General features: G+C 43.3%; 1 long non-coding RNA gene across 2 annotated transcripts; it reads left to right on the top strand.

Moving 5' to 3' along the window:
• The first annotated feature begins 3395 nt into the window (after positions 1-3395).
• On the top strand, positions 3396-13725 carry LOC120882097. 2 transcript variants are annotated; one of them, XR_005725418.1, is made up of 4 exons: positions 3403-3619; positions 4111-4115; positions 8088-8378; positions 12543-13725. It is a non-coding gene; the product is annotated as an uncharacterized LOC120882097 (long non-coding RNA). The 2 variants fall into 2 exon arrangements; XR_005725419.1 differs by lacking the exons at positions 4111-4115; positions 8088-8378 and having other exon boundaries at positions 3396-3619.
• Positions 13726-14304: the final 579 nt, after the last annotated feature.

Raw genomic sequence — 14304 nt, 5'->3', positions numbered from 1 at the left:
CTATAAACAGTGATTAGGGCTGCATGTATCTTTTTTAATTAGAGTTTTTTCCAGATATATGCCAGGAGTGGGATTGCTGGATCATCTGATAACTCTATTTTTAGTTTTTGAAGAAATCACCATATCATTTTTCTGTCGTGGCTGCACCAATTTACATTCCCACCAAGAGTGTAGGAGGGTAGGGATTACTTTCTTGATTATGATGTCCCTGCCCTATTTGGGGTCAGTTTCCAAAATTATTTATGGGAATGTGTCACAAAGCAGGACATCGCTATTCTCTTGTCAGGTCTCTATCCCAGAATGTGCAGTCTTGGAAATGTTTTAGAAGTCTGTGTCTAGTGTATAAAGTCTGTCAGGTGCTGGGTACCCATGTCTGGAGATCTGTGAGTGGTTTGAGATTCTTGGTTTTAATGCGCAAGTTGTTTGAGGTCATGTGCATCCTGAGTTATAGGATGTCAGATTTTTGAGTAAGCTGAGTTTTATCTCCAGGCATGAGGTTTCTGATTGTTTTGGTGATCTCAGTTCCAGAGACTGATGTGTCTATATTAGGGTCTATGTCTGAACAGTGAGGTCACTGAGTTGTACCAGTGTCCCTTTTCCAAGGCATCTGTGTTTTTTGAGTGTCTGAGTTCTTGAGTATGAAGTCTCATAGGCTATTTGTGGTTTATTTCTATGAAGTCTTCTATTTTTTCATTTAACTTGTGTTGTAAGGTCTCTGAACTGTTTCCAGGTCTGCATCCAAGGTATGAAGCCTCTATGTTGTTGTGAACTTTGTGTCTTGTGTTTTGGGGTATCTGAGATATTTGGGGGCCTTTGTAACAGAGGGTTATATCTCTGCAGTGTTTTGAAACTTCTCTTCCAGGGTGTAGGGGGTCTATGAATATTTGGATGTTGGTGTTCCTGAGTATAAAGTCTCATTAGCTGTTTAGCAAAGTGAAGTCGCTCAGTTGTGTCTGACTGTTTGTGACCCCATGGACTGTAGCCTACCAGGCTCCTCTGTCCATGGGATTTTCCAGGCAATAGTCCTGGAGTGGATTGCCATTTCCTTCTCCAGGGGATCTTCCCAACCCAGGGATCGAACGCAGGTCTCCTGCATTGTAGATAGATGGTTTACTGTCTGAGCCACCAGGGAAGTCTAGAGACCTGTTTCTTGAGTCACAGGTTGCTGTACCATATTTATTTATTTGGTCATGGTGCATGGCATAAGGATCTTAGGTCCTGAACCTGTGCCCTCTGCAGTGGAGGTGTGGAGACTTAACCACTGGACCACTGGGGAAGTCCCCACTACTCTATTTTTTGGGGACAAGACACCCTGTTTTGTCCCAGGGTGTGAGAGTCTCCTGAGTTGTTTGGGAACTTATGTGCAGGATGTCACCTTTTTGAGCTCCTTGGGGTCAATATCCTAGGGAGTGTGATCACTGAAGTGATTATGATTTGGGGCACAAGATTTGTGTCTGAGTTGTTTCTCTGAGTTGTATGGCTATAAGGTCTCAGAACACTTTGCAGAGCCAGTGCTCATCTCGTCTTTGAGTATTTTTTTCACTTGCATTCCTACTTGCTTTCCCATTAACAGTATGTCTTTTAAATGGTCCCTCCAGCACCCTCATTCTGTTTGTGTCCAGGCCTCTGAATTGTTTTTTGGTCTATGTCAAGAGCCAGAGGTCTTTGTCTAGATTTTTAATGTAAATCTCAGTTGACAAGATCTCTGAGCTACTGGGGGGTCTGTGTTTGTGGTATGAGGTATGTGAGCTATTTGGGGTTTGTGTCCCAGTGTGAGGGGTCCCTGAGGCATTTTGGTGTCCCAAGGAGTAAAATCTCTAAGATGTATATAGGAGTCTGTGACCAAAGGATGAGATCTATGAACTGGTTATCTATGCCTCATCATGTGAGTTCTCCAAGTTCTTTTGTGCTATGTCCCATGATGTGACATTCCTGAGCCATGTGGGGTATGTTTCCAGTGTTGAGGTCTTATTTTGTCTCACAGCCCATACTCTGTGGTATTGAAGAGGAAAAGTTAAAACTTTACATAACCTCCTGCTCCTTCTGCCTCTGTAACTCAGCTTGCTCCTTGCAAAGTCTGGATCACGTCAGTCACATAGTCTCAGAAAGTGGGGACTTACAATACTAGGAACTGGAGCTTATCTCACTCACCCTTGTCCTGCTCTTTGCAATCGCCCAGTGCCTGCAAACCTGCAAACCCACTTAATCATGCCTGTCCGTATATAAAACTCTGTAACCCCTTTGTTCATGGCTCAGAGCTTGGACCCACTCTGGGCCCAACTCCTCTGGGCTCACTGGCATAATAAACCTGAGTTCTCCAACTCTCCAAGTGTGGTGCTTGGTTTCTAGATTACTGGTTTCTGCAACAGTATGACATCAATTACCCTGCGCCCCAGTTGTGTGTTTCTCATATTCATGTGCACACAAACCGGTGCATGTGTATTTCCTTAGAATGCATATTGAGAAGTGGAACTGCTAGGTCAAAGGACTCAATTTATTCAACAACCCCCACCCCACCCCTCTTTGAGCACCTACTGTGTACAGGGCACAGTTTTAGGTGCTGTGGGGACACGGGGGAACTAGAAATCTATATACACCCTTGTAGTACTGACATTCTAGTAGGAAGAGGTGTCTTTTTTTTTTAATTTTTATAGATGCTGGCACATAAATTCACCCTTCTATCAGTGGCATCAGGAGAACGAATGCCTTTTTATGGGCCAGGGATCTGCAGCAGAGGGTTGGATCCCTCAGCATGGCTCTCAAACAAGATCACTAGGCTAGGATGCTCTATTGAGGGACATTTGAGAGGGAGATGGGGGATGGAACATGGGCAAGGGGAGGAAGATATGAAAGAGAGAGACAGTCTGTAGTTATGTCAGCGCGAATCGAAGTGTGAATGATCCTTAGAGTATTGACATAAAACAGCTCTTTTTAGGTCACACACACAAAGAGCGTGAGGTTTGGGAATGAAGTTACTGACGAGACTGCACCTCCGGAACACTCCATCGCGCGACGCAGAGATGGAACAGTCCGCTGTGGGAGGTACCACGGAGGTGGGTAGGTAGTGTACTTTGGAAGAAACCGCTGCATGTCTGGGGACACGAAATATCCCGCGCGTTTATCGGCCCCTTCCCCAGACTGAGAATAGTGATGCCCTGACCGACCTCTGCCCTGGGGGCCGGGGTAGGGTAAACTCCACCCTCAGCCACCGCCATGATCTTATGTTTGATCCCGCTTGAGTTGGCTACCGCTTCTAAGCAACAGCGGGGTGGGTGGAGTGGGGTGGAATGTCGTGGAGTGGTGATTGGATCCTAGATGAGGAGGGCGGGATCAAATCTTGCCCTGAGCTTTGATTGGCCGCCGCTAGATCTACAGAAGCTCTTCCAGGGTACTGAGGTTTTCTGGAATCTCTTAAAGGCTACGAGCCCGGGGTCCACCGGCTCCGGGATGCCATTGGCTGCTGGTTTGGCGCAGGCGCTATGGCTCCCGGGTTGGCGTTCGGGGTTGCTGAGGCAGGGCTTTGGCTACTGGAGACTGTAGGTTCGAATCCCATCTAGGAACTTCAGTTTGCGCACCTGTAAAAGAAGCTGGTATTATTGGCTGGCACAGAATGTGTCCGGTAATCTTTTCTATTCTCTTCTACCTGTTGTTTCTCTTTTTAGAATAATGCATATTGCATCCCATTATATTGATTTCAGGATCCACTCAACCATTCACAACAGCAACTGAGAAAAATTCTTCTCCAGGGTTCCTGACATCACTGTATTAGGCTGCCTTTGCAGGTCTGAGTCCGGCAGAGAAGGTTCAAGGCGATCTCATGATCCTCCTCCAAGCCATCCCCTCCTCCCCTGGGAGAGGATGACTTGGACGTTTCCTACCCCTTCTGGACCAGGCCTGACTCAGGGTGTGTGGCAGTGTGTGTGTGTGTGTGTGTGTGTGTGTGTGTGTGGAGGAGTAGGGTGAGGGGCTGGGTCATAAATGACTACAGAGAGATGCATGATTTCACGCTCTAGGACAGAAGGATGTGTGACAATTAAAGGAGAATTTTGAAGGGGAGAAAGACAACTCAAAGGAGTAAACTTTGATGATGGGATTTTAAGCATCAGGCAGGGAAGGTGCTTGGCTGAGTGTAAGTGAGTAGGAGGAAAATGATTTTTAAGTCGACTTATAATTATTACATGCTGTGTGCATTTTGGAGGACTGTGTTTAGAATGTGAAATCTCATTGTTTGGAATCTCAGTTCAAGGTATGATGTCTATGGCCCTACAGTGAAGTCTCTCAGCTGTTTTGAGGCTCTTGTCACAGGGGTTGTGGTTTTACAGACGTTTGTGGATCTCTGTCCCAGGAAATAAAGTCTCTAAGCTGTTTGAGGGTCTTTGTCCTTGGGTAAGTGGGGTTTTTTCCCTTAAAGTTGAATTCCTTTTTTTTTTGGCATTTCTTTGACTACTAGAGGTACATAATGTTGTTTTCTGAGCTTGTGGAATCATGTATTTAAGGTTTATAAATTCCGTTCTATGTCCTTTGATCTTTTTTCCTTTAAAAAGCTTATTTTAAAAATCATTTTAGACTTAGAGAAAAATTGGACAAATACTGCAGAGTTCTTGTATACCCTTTGCCCAGCTTCCCCTAATGTAAAGCACTTACATAAAGATAATACAGTTCTAGAAGTAGGAAATGAATGATACTATTGTTCTTGAGCTGTTCACCTGTCTGGTGTGTGTTCAAAGCATGAAATATCTGAGCATTTTGGACCCAGAGCTCTCTTAGGTTTCCTGTCCCATACTTGATGTCTGTGAGCATTTGGCTTCTGTTTCTAGATGCTAGGTTTTTCATCTTCTTGGTGGTCTCTGCCCCAGAGAATAATGTTTTTGACTTATTAGGGGTCTCTTGAAGGCACATCTTCTCTGAGCTGTTTAGGCTTCTGTATTCAGGGTGTGAGGTCTTTGAGCACTTTGGGGGTCTATGTACAAAGCTGTGTGTACTCTGCTACTTTTTATTGGTCTTTATCAGAAATTCTGAGGTTAGTAAGTACTTTTGGGTTCCCTGTCTAGGGCGGGATTCTTCAACCTCAGCACTGTTGACAGTTTTTTTTTTTGGATATTGCTTAAATTTATTATGTAAGTGAAAACTCAGACCATGAATCTTAAGATTATGATATTCTACATGAATTTCCCCAAAATCAAGAATAAGTGGATATGTATAGCATAGGGAATTTTACTCAATATTCTTTAATAACCTATATAGGAAAAGAATCTGAAAAAAGAATGAATATATGTATATGTATAACTGAATCACTTTGTTGTACACTTGAAACTAACACAACATTGTAAATCAACTGTACTCCAATATAAAATAAAAATTAAATTAAAAAATAAATAAAATGTGTGAAAGGAAAAACCTGTGTTTTAAGCCAATGCGAGTAGATTTCTGTTATTCATAATAGAATTAAATCAACCATTAAGCTTAAAAATAATAAAAAAATAAAGAGGAATACACAGAAAAAATAATACATTTAAAATTGAAATATAATTGATCTACAACATGATGTTAGTTGCAAGTGCATAGCAGTGATTTGATATTTCTATACATTACAAAATGATCACCACACACTATTGACGTTTTGGATTGGAAAATCTTTTATGGAAGACGTTGTAGGATATTGTTTTCATTTGCTAGAGCTGCTGTAAAAAATAGCACCACATCAAGGGCAGGAACAGAGACACAGATATAGAGAACAGATGTGTGGACATGGGAGTGAAGGGGAGTAGAATGAATGAGGAAAGTAGTGTTGACATAGATACATTACTATGTGTAAAACAGCTCCAATAATGTTGTCTAAGCATAGGCAAAAACAAGGTCACTGTGCCATCCACATGATAGTAAACATCCCTCTCTTGGTTAAAATGAGTCGGCCCTTCACATCAGGTAGCCAAAGTATTGGAGCATCAGCTTCAGCTTCAGTCCTTCCAGTGAATATTCAGAGTTGATTTCCTTTAGGATTGACTGGTTTGATCTCTTTGCAGTCCAAGGGACTCAAGAGTCTTCTCTAGCATCACAATTTGAAAGCATCAATCCTTTGGTGTTCAGCCTTCTTTATGATCCAACTCTCACATCCGTACGACTACTAGAAAAACCATAGCTTTGACTATACGGACTATATGGAAGAGCTGACTCATTGGAAAAGACCCTGATGCTGGGAAAGATTGAAGGCAAAAGGAGAAGCGGGTGACAGAGGATGAGATGGTTTGATAGTATCACTGGCTCAGTGGACATGAATTTGAGCAAACTCCAGGAAATAGTAGAGGACAGAGGAGTCTGGCATGCTGCAGTCCATAAATTCACAAAGTTGGACATGACTAGGGATTGGACAACAACTTGGTTAAAATGAGTGACTGCTACTTTTCTATCAATTTCAGCATTACCCTTACTCTAGGCTGCCTTCCCCATAGATTTAAAGGCTTATTGAGATACCAAATAATAAATCTGCTCTCACTTTCTGACAGCATCCAATCTGGAGTGAGCCTGCAGTTCCTTAGACCCTTCCCCAAACCACTCAACTGAAGCCCAGATTCTATGATTTGTTCTCTCTAACACCCTCTTACCTAGATGTCCCATGGTTCCCCACATTCTTGCTCACTGCAATGAGTAATTAACCCAACTTGTGTAACTACAGGTATGTTCCTGGGGGTGGGGGGGTCTTTGGCTAAAGGGCAATGACAAGCAGCATCCTTGATCTCCACCCTCTAGATGCCAATAGCACCTCCGCCCTCCCAACTGTCCCTAGATATTGTCACATATGGTGGCTCAGACGGTAAAGGATCTGCCTGCAATGCTGGAGACCCAGGTTTGATCCCTGGGTTGGGAAGATCCCCTGGCAAAGGAAATGCCTACCCACTCCAGTATTCTTGCTAGCAGAATCCCGTGGATAGAAGAGCCTGGCGGGCTACAGTCCATGGGGTTGCAAAGGGTCGGACATGACTGAGCAACTAACACTTTCATTTCACTTTCAGACCCTGTTTCAGAGTCTTGAACCCCTAAGTCCTGGCTGGATGGTAGGAGAGTCTAACTTTTTGAATCATCTTTCTAAACCTTGATTTACTGAAGTTTTAGAAGCCTTAGCTCTGAGTCAATAGGACAATATACAGTCCACACACCTATACTCCCTTGACTTCTGAAAGCAGAATTCAGGGGTAGGGGGAGGAATGCAATCCAGGTAAATGCCATCTCTGGTCAGGGGCCAGTGTGGGTCTGAGATTGTCTCAGTTGGAATGTAGGAGTAACATGCACATATTATTTACTATAAATGTGTGTTGGATTCAAGAAAGAGTAAATAAATACTTGCCAGAATTGTGTCTCCATCTCTACAAAATTCACAATTGTACTTCACTTGTTCTCTTGAGAACAGACATAATAGACTATACCATGATGCAGGGGTACATGATGAGGAAAAAACATTGTTCCTCTTGTGAAAACTATAAATCTGGTTATAAGACAGACAGGTTTGTGCATTTATGCAAGAGGTAGGTTCTGAGCTCTGGAGAAAGGCTTTGGGAGAGGGTGCAGAGGCTTAAGGGGCTTCCCAGGTGGTGCTAGTGGTACAGAACTTGCCTGCCAATGCAGGAAATGTAAGAGGTGTGGGCTTGGTCCCTGGGTGGGGAAGATCCCCTGGAGAAGGGTATGGCAACTCACTCCAGTATTCTTGGCTGGAGAATCCCATGGACAGAGGAGCCTGGTGGGCTACAGTTCACAGAGTTGCAAAGAGTTGGATACGACTGAAGTGACTTACCACAGATGCACACAGAGGCTCAATGAGTCAAAGAAGCCTTAAGTCAAAATTTTTTAAATAGTTTGAACTAAATAAAAATGAAACTAAAACTCCCTAATTTGTGGAATGCAGCAAAGCAATGCTTACTTAGTTGTTGTTCAGTCACTAAGTTGTGTCCAACTCTGCAACCCCATGGATTGCAGCACACCAGGCTTCCCTGTCCTTCACTATCTCCTGGAGTTTGCTCAAACTCATGTCCATTGCTCAGACTCACATCCAACCATCTCATCCTCTGTTGCCCCCTTCTCCTTCTGCCCTCTAGTTTAAAAGGCATTTTGGCTTCTGCCTTGCTCTTTCTGGGATCTCTTGCTCTAGTGGAAGCCATCCACCATATTGTGAGGATACTCAAGCAGCCCCTTGGGGAGACACCTGTACCACATAACTGAAGTATCTCAGCCAAAAGCCAGCACTAATTCATTAGCCATGTAAGTGATCCAACCGGCAAGTGGAGCTTCTGGGTCCACTCCAGCCTTCAGATGACTGCAGCCCAAGAGATCCAAAGCCAGAACTGTGCAGCCAAGCTTCTCCTGAGTTCCTGACTCCTCAAAACTGTGTGAGATAATTAACATTTACTATTGTTTTAGCTGCCAAATTTAGGGGTAATTTGTGGTGTTTCTGAGCTCTTTGAGAGTCTTGGTCCAGGGTTCCAGAGTCCTGAGTTTCTTGTAACCTGTATGCATATCTGCATGTTGTAAGCATTCTGTGCTTCACACTTTCAGGCCTCTGATCTCTGGGTTCTCTCTCTTTGTGTTTTAGATGTCTGAACTAATTGAGGATCTAGGTCTAGAATTATGGGAGTTCTGGGATGTTTTTCTGTTCTCGTCCAGAATGTGATCATAACTACTTGGGATTTGTGATCCCAGGGTATAATGTCTCTAAAATACCTTGTATTGGGGTCCAGGATTTGAACTTTCTGAGCCCTCTGGCAGTCTGTGTTCTGGGTGTGAGGACATTGAGGCCTTTGGGAGTTTGTGTCTCAGATTTCACAGCCATGAACTCTTTGGAGGATGCATACAGGTTTTGTTTGTTCTTTGAACTATAGGAATTTTTAGGGCCCAGAAAGAGATATCACCAAGGTGACTAGAGTCTGCATCCAGAGTACTGGGTGACAGAACAGTTTGGGCCACCAAGTTCCTGGATATGAAGTTTCTGTGGTATTTGAGAGTCTGTGTTCAGATATTAATATGACTGATTTTGAGGGCAGGGGGAATCTGTGTCCTAGGGTTTCAGCCCCTTAAACTGTTTAAGGGTGTTATAATGTTCCTGTGCTGTTGTTGGATGTATGTCCCAAATGTGTGGGATCCCTGACATGACTGTGGCTGAATGTTGCAGTATACAAGGTCTCTGTTCATAGGTGTATATACCAGGGTGTGAGGTATCTGAGCTCTTTGAGTGTGTGTCTGAGATCATAAGGTCTCTCTGATCTGTTTCGGTGTTGTTTCCCAGGATGAGAGACTTCTGATTTGGTTGTGGGTGTATATTCCAGGATGTGAGTTGTCTGATCTGTTTGGGTGTGAATGTCCAGAGTGTGAGGTTTCTGTTCTGTTGTGGGTATACATCCAATGATATAAAGTTTTGAGCTGCTTTATGGGTATATATCTCAGGGTATGAGTTCTCTGATCTGTTTGTCATTGTATGCTACAGAATTTGAGGTTTCTCTTCTTGGGTGTATGTCAAGAGTATGAAGTCCTTGGTCTATTTTGGGGGCTTATACCCTTGTTGGCTCAAGTAGTAAAGAATCTGCCCAAAACTGCAGGAGACACAAGAGATTCAGGTTTGATCCCAGGGTCAGGAAGATCCCCTGGAGGAGGAAATGACAACCCGCTCCAGGATTTTTGCTTGGAGAATTCCATGGACAGAGGAGCCTGGCAGGCTACAGTGTATAGGGTCACAAAGAGTCAGACACCACTGAAGTGACTGAGCATGCACACTTGGATATTAGAGCTCTGATCTCTTTGTAGGTGTTTGTGCCTATGTATGAGCTCTCTGATCTGTTTGTGGTATGTGTCCCAAGATATGAGGTCTCTGAGCTCTTTGTGGATATATTGCCCTGGTTATCATATTTCCCATATTTTTTGGTGTGGTTTTCTGAGAGTATAAGTACTCTGATCTGTTTGTTAGCTGTGTGTTGCATGATGTTAGGACTATTCTAGCTGAGGGTGAATGTCCCAGAGTGTGACGTCTCTGCTTAGTTTGTGAGTGTGGGTGTGAGGTCTCTAAAATGTTTGTGGGTATGGTTCCCAAGATGTAAGTTCCTTGAAGTCTTTGTGGGTGTATGTCCCAGAGTATGAAATCTGTCATGTATTTCTGGATGTATGTCCCAAAATGAGGTCTCACTTCTCTGCCCCTGTATATGTCTCAGTATATGAGGTCTCTCTCGATGGGTATATGTCAAGGATATGGGAGTATGTCAAACTCTCTGATATTTTTCTGTTTGTATATCCCGGGGAATGAAGTCTCTGATCTGTGGGGTTTTATTTGGGGGAGAGTTGCATAATGTGAGTTTTCAAGTATGTTTGTGACTGCATGACTTACGATGTGGGTCTCTGATCTCTTTGGACATGTGTATCCTATGGTATAAAGTGTCTGAGCTCTTTGTTGGTGTATATCCCAAGTGTGAGGTCTCTGATATGTTGGGTGGTATATTTCCAAGAATGTAAGGTCTCTGATCTGTTTGTTGCTGTATACCAGTATGTGAGTCTGTTTTCCTTGGTATATGTCGAGGCCTGTTTGTGTGTATATTTCCCAGGTTATGAGGTCTCTGATCTGTTTCTGGGTGTATGTCACAGAGTAAGAAGTCCCTGATCTGTTTGTCCACAGAAGTCTCTGTATGTAAGGTCTCTGATCTTTTCATGACTATATCAAGAGTTTGAATTCTTTCATCTCTTGTGGTTATTATTCCAAGGTGTGATGTCTGTGTTGTGTTTGTGGCTTTCTGTCTTGGAATTTTAGGTATCTGGGTTGTTTCTGCAATATCCCAGGATGTGATGTCTGCTGTTTCATTGTTTATGTAGGTCTCAGTTGTGAGGTCCTGATCTGTTTATGGGTATATTCATCAGAATGGAAGATCTGTGTTATGTTTGTGAGTGTCTGTCCCAGAGCATAAGGTCACTCATTTGTTTGTGCATGTAGGTCCCAGGATCTGAGATCTTCATGTCACTATAATTACCAGTATGTGAGGTATCTTTCATGAGTGTATGCCAAGAATGTAAGTCCTCTGATATGTTTGTGAGTTGAATAAACCTAGTTGTAAGGTTTCTTTTTGTCTGTGGGTTAGGTCTCAGTGTGTGAGGCCCATGAAGTCTTTTGGGGTGTAGGTCCCAAAGTGTGAGGTCTCTTATTAGTTTGGGGGATTATTTAATGGTTTAAGACTTTTTTAAGGTTATGATCCTTTTTGTCATTTTATGTTTAAGGGTATGAGATCTGTGACTGTTTGTCATTGTATGTTCCAATATGTGAGGTCTCTCACATGGATGTATGTGAAAAAAATGTAGTCTTTGATCTATTTGTGGCAGTATGTCCCTTGATGTTCTTGACATCCCTTGATGTTCTCCTCTATTCCTGTTCTCCTCTATTCCTTTCTCCAGAGAGAGAGGTAAGTTCTCTCATCTGAGCAACAGTATATGGCCTGTGATATGAGGCCTCAAATTTATTTGTTGGTATAGTCCCAGGATATGCACGCTCTCCTCTCTTTTGAGTGATGTATTCCAATTTGAAAGGACAAGGGTCTCTGATCTGTTTGTGGTGGATACTGCAGGATTTGAGTTCTTTGGTATATTATGTTTGTATGTCTCAGGTTGTGAGGTTCCTAGTCTGTCTGTGGGTGAACATCACAGAAGGGGTTGTCTGATCTGTGTTTGTCAAGGGTGTAATGCATGATCTGATTGTGCATTTATGTCCCAGGATGTAAGGACCACAGCTGTTTGCAGGCATTTGTCCCAGGATGTGAGGTCTATGATCCGTTGGGGTATGTTTGTCCAGGGGTGAGATTTCTAATCTGTTTTAGGGTACATATTCCAGGATGTAAGGTCTCTGATCTCATTGTGGGTATAATTCCCAGGATTTGATTGAATGATTCTCTGATCATTTGCGAGTTTCTCTGCCTTTTAATAGGTGTACATCCCAGGCTGTCAGTTCTCTGATCTTCTAGGAGGATTATTTCCCAAGATTTAAGATTTCCTTCTTTCTTTTTGGCTGTGCTGGGTCTTCGTTGCTGCACGCAGGCTTTTCTCTAGTTGTGGCAAGCGGAGGGGGGCGCTACTCTCTAGTTGCATTGCACAAATTTCTCATTGTGGTGGCTTCTCTTGTTATGGAGCACAGGCTCTAGGGCACTCAGGCTTCAGTAGTCGCGGCTCCCAGGCTCTAGAACACAGGCTTCATAGTTGTGGCTCATGGGCTTATTTGCTCTACGGCATGTGGGATCTTACCAGATCAGGGATAGAACTCATGTCTCCTGCATTGGCAGATGGATTCTTCACCACAGAACCACCAGGGAAGCCCAGGATTTGAGATTTCTATTTTGTTTGTGGGTACATATGAAATTTTAGATCTCTTAGGGTGTGTATGACCAGAGAATGCAAGGCTTGTGACCTCTCTGTGGGTGTGTTTCATGGTATGAGGTCTATTCTCTGTTCATTCCTATGTTTCACTATGTGATGTCTGCTCTTGAATTTTGTCAAGGATGCAAGTGCTCTAATCTGTTTGTTTTATATTCCAGGACTTGAAGACTCTGATCTGCTTGGTGGTGAATATCCCAGAGTGAGGTGTCTGAGCTCTTTGTATGTATATGTCCCAGGAAGGGAGGGTCATGACGGGTTTGTGGGTATATATTGTGAGGTTTCGGATCTGTTTAGAAGTGAATTCCAGCAGGTGATGTATCTGAACTCATTTTGAGTGTATGTACCAGGCTTTGAGAGCTCTCACATGTTTGTCAGTATATGTGCTAGTGTGAGAATGCTAATCTGTTTCTAGGTGTGCTACCCTATATGTGAGGTCTCTGAACTCTTTGTAGGCTTATGTTGCAGGATTTTAGGTCTATGATTTCTTTATGGCTATATTTTCCAGGTTTTTCGGTCCCTGATCCGTTTGTGGTTATATAAATCACATATGAGCTCCCTGATTAGTTTGTGGTTGTGTGTCTCCCAGGACATCATGTCTCAACTGATTTATGCATGTACCTCTCTGTTCAGCTGAATACTGGCACTCAGTAATATCCATGTCTCAGTCCCTAGTGAAAGTGTTAGTCACTGAGTCATGTCTGACTCTGCAACCCCAGGCTCCTCTGTCCATGGGATTCTTTAGGCAAAAATACTGGAGTGGGTTGCCATTTCCTTCTCCAGGGGATCTTCCTGACCCAAGGATTGAACCTGGGTCTCATGCACTGCAGGCAGGTTCTTTACCATCTGAGCCACCTGGGAAGCCTGTGACTATGTTAACTTTCTGGCAGAAGGGACTTTGCAGATTTGATTAAGTTAATCACCAGGAGGCTGGGAGTTTATCCTGGATTATCCATGTGGGCCCAGTGTAGTCACTAAGGTCCTTACGTGTGGGAGGCACGATGGTGAGAGTCAGAAATGACACTGTGACAATGCAGGCTAAGAAGGTGATGTAATGATGGAAGCAGAGTTGGAGAAGGAGTTTTGACAGCTGAAACAGAGAGAAGAGAGATCAGAGAGACATTTGAAGATGAAACGCTGCTGGCTTTGAAGATGGAGGAAGGGGCCATGAACCAAGGACTGCAGACAGCCTCTAAAACTGGAAAATGAAAAGAAGTGAATTTTCCTGGATCTTCCTGAAGGGAAGTAGCTCTGCCAAAAACTTGACTTTATCTCTGTAAGACTCAATTTTAGGTCTCTGACCTATAGAAGTGTACGATAATAAATTAGTGTTGTTTTACAATACCAAGATTTTAGTGATTTGTTATAGGAAATGAACAGTGTCCTGGCTTGTGATGTCTCTATCTGATTGTCAGTGCACATCCCAGGATGAGAACTCCATTATCTGTCGGTGAATGTGTGTCAGATGGTGTGAGGGTGTGCCCCCAAATTTTTGGTCTCTGAGCTGTTTGTTCCTGTATGTCTCAGAATGTGAGGTCTCCAATCTGTTTGTATGTTTGTGTCCCAGTACTTGGGGTCTTTTTTTCACAGGGGGGTTGTGCCGCTTGTGGGATCTTAGTTCCCTGACCAGGGATTGAACCTGGGCTTACAGCAGTGAAAGCACAAAACCTATAACCATTGGACCGTCAGGGAATGCCCATAGTATATGAGCTCTTTAATAACATATCTGGGGTTTGCATTCCAGGTTATTAGGTCTCTGGTGTGTTTCAGAGGTATTTCTGATGTTAATGAACTTTCTGCTTTTCTCAGTGATATATCTACCATAATATAAAGTCTCGAACCTATTTTGTTATGAATATCTAGAGTGCGAGGTTTCAAAGAGCTCACTGTGAGTTTATGTTCCTTGGCTTGAATCCTCTGATC

Source organism: Oryx dammah, unplaced genomic scaffold, assembly GCF_014754425.2.
Source record: "Oryx dammah isolate SB20612 unplaced genomic scaffold, SCBI_Odam_1.1 HiC_scaffold_23, whole genome shotgun sequence".
Lineage (NCBI taxonomy): Eukaryota > Metazoa > Chordata > Mammalia > Artiodactyla > Bovidae > Oryx > Oryx dammah.
This window is presented reverse-complemented; position numbering and strand designations above follow the sequence as displayed.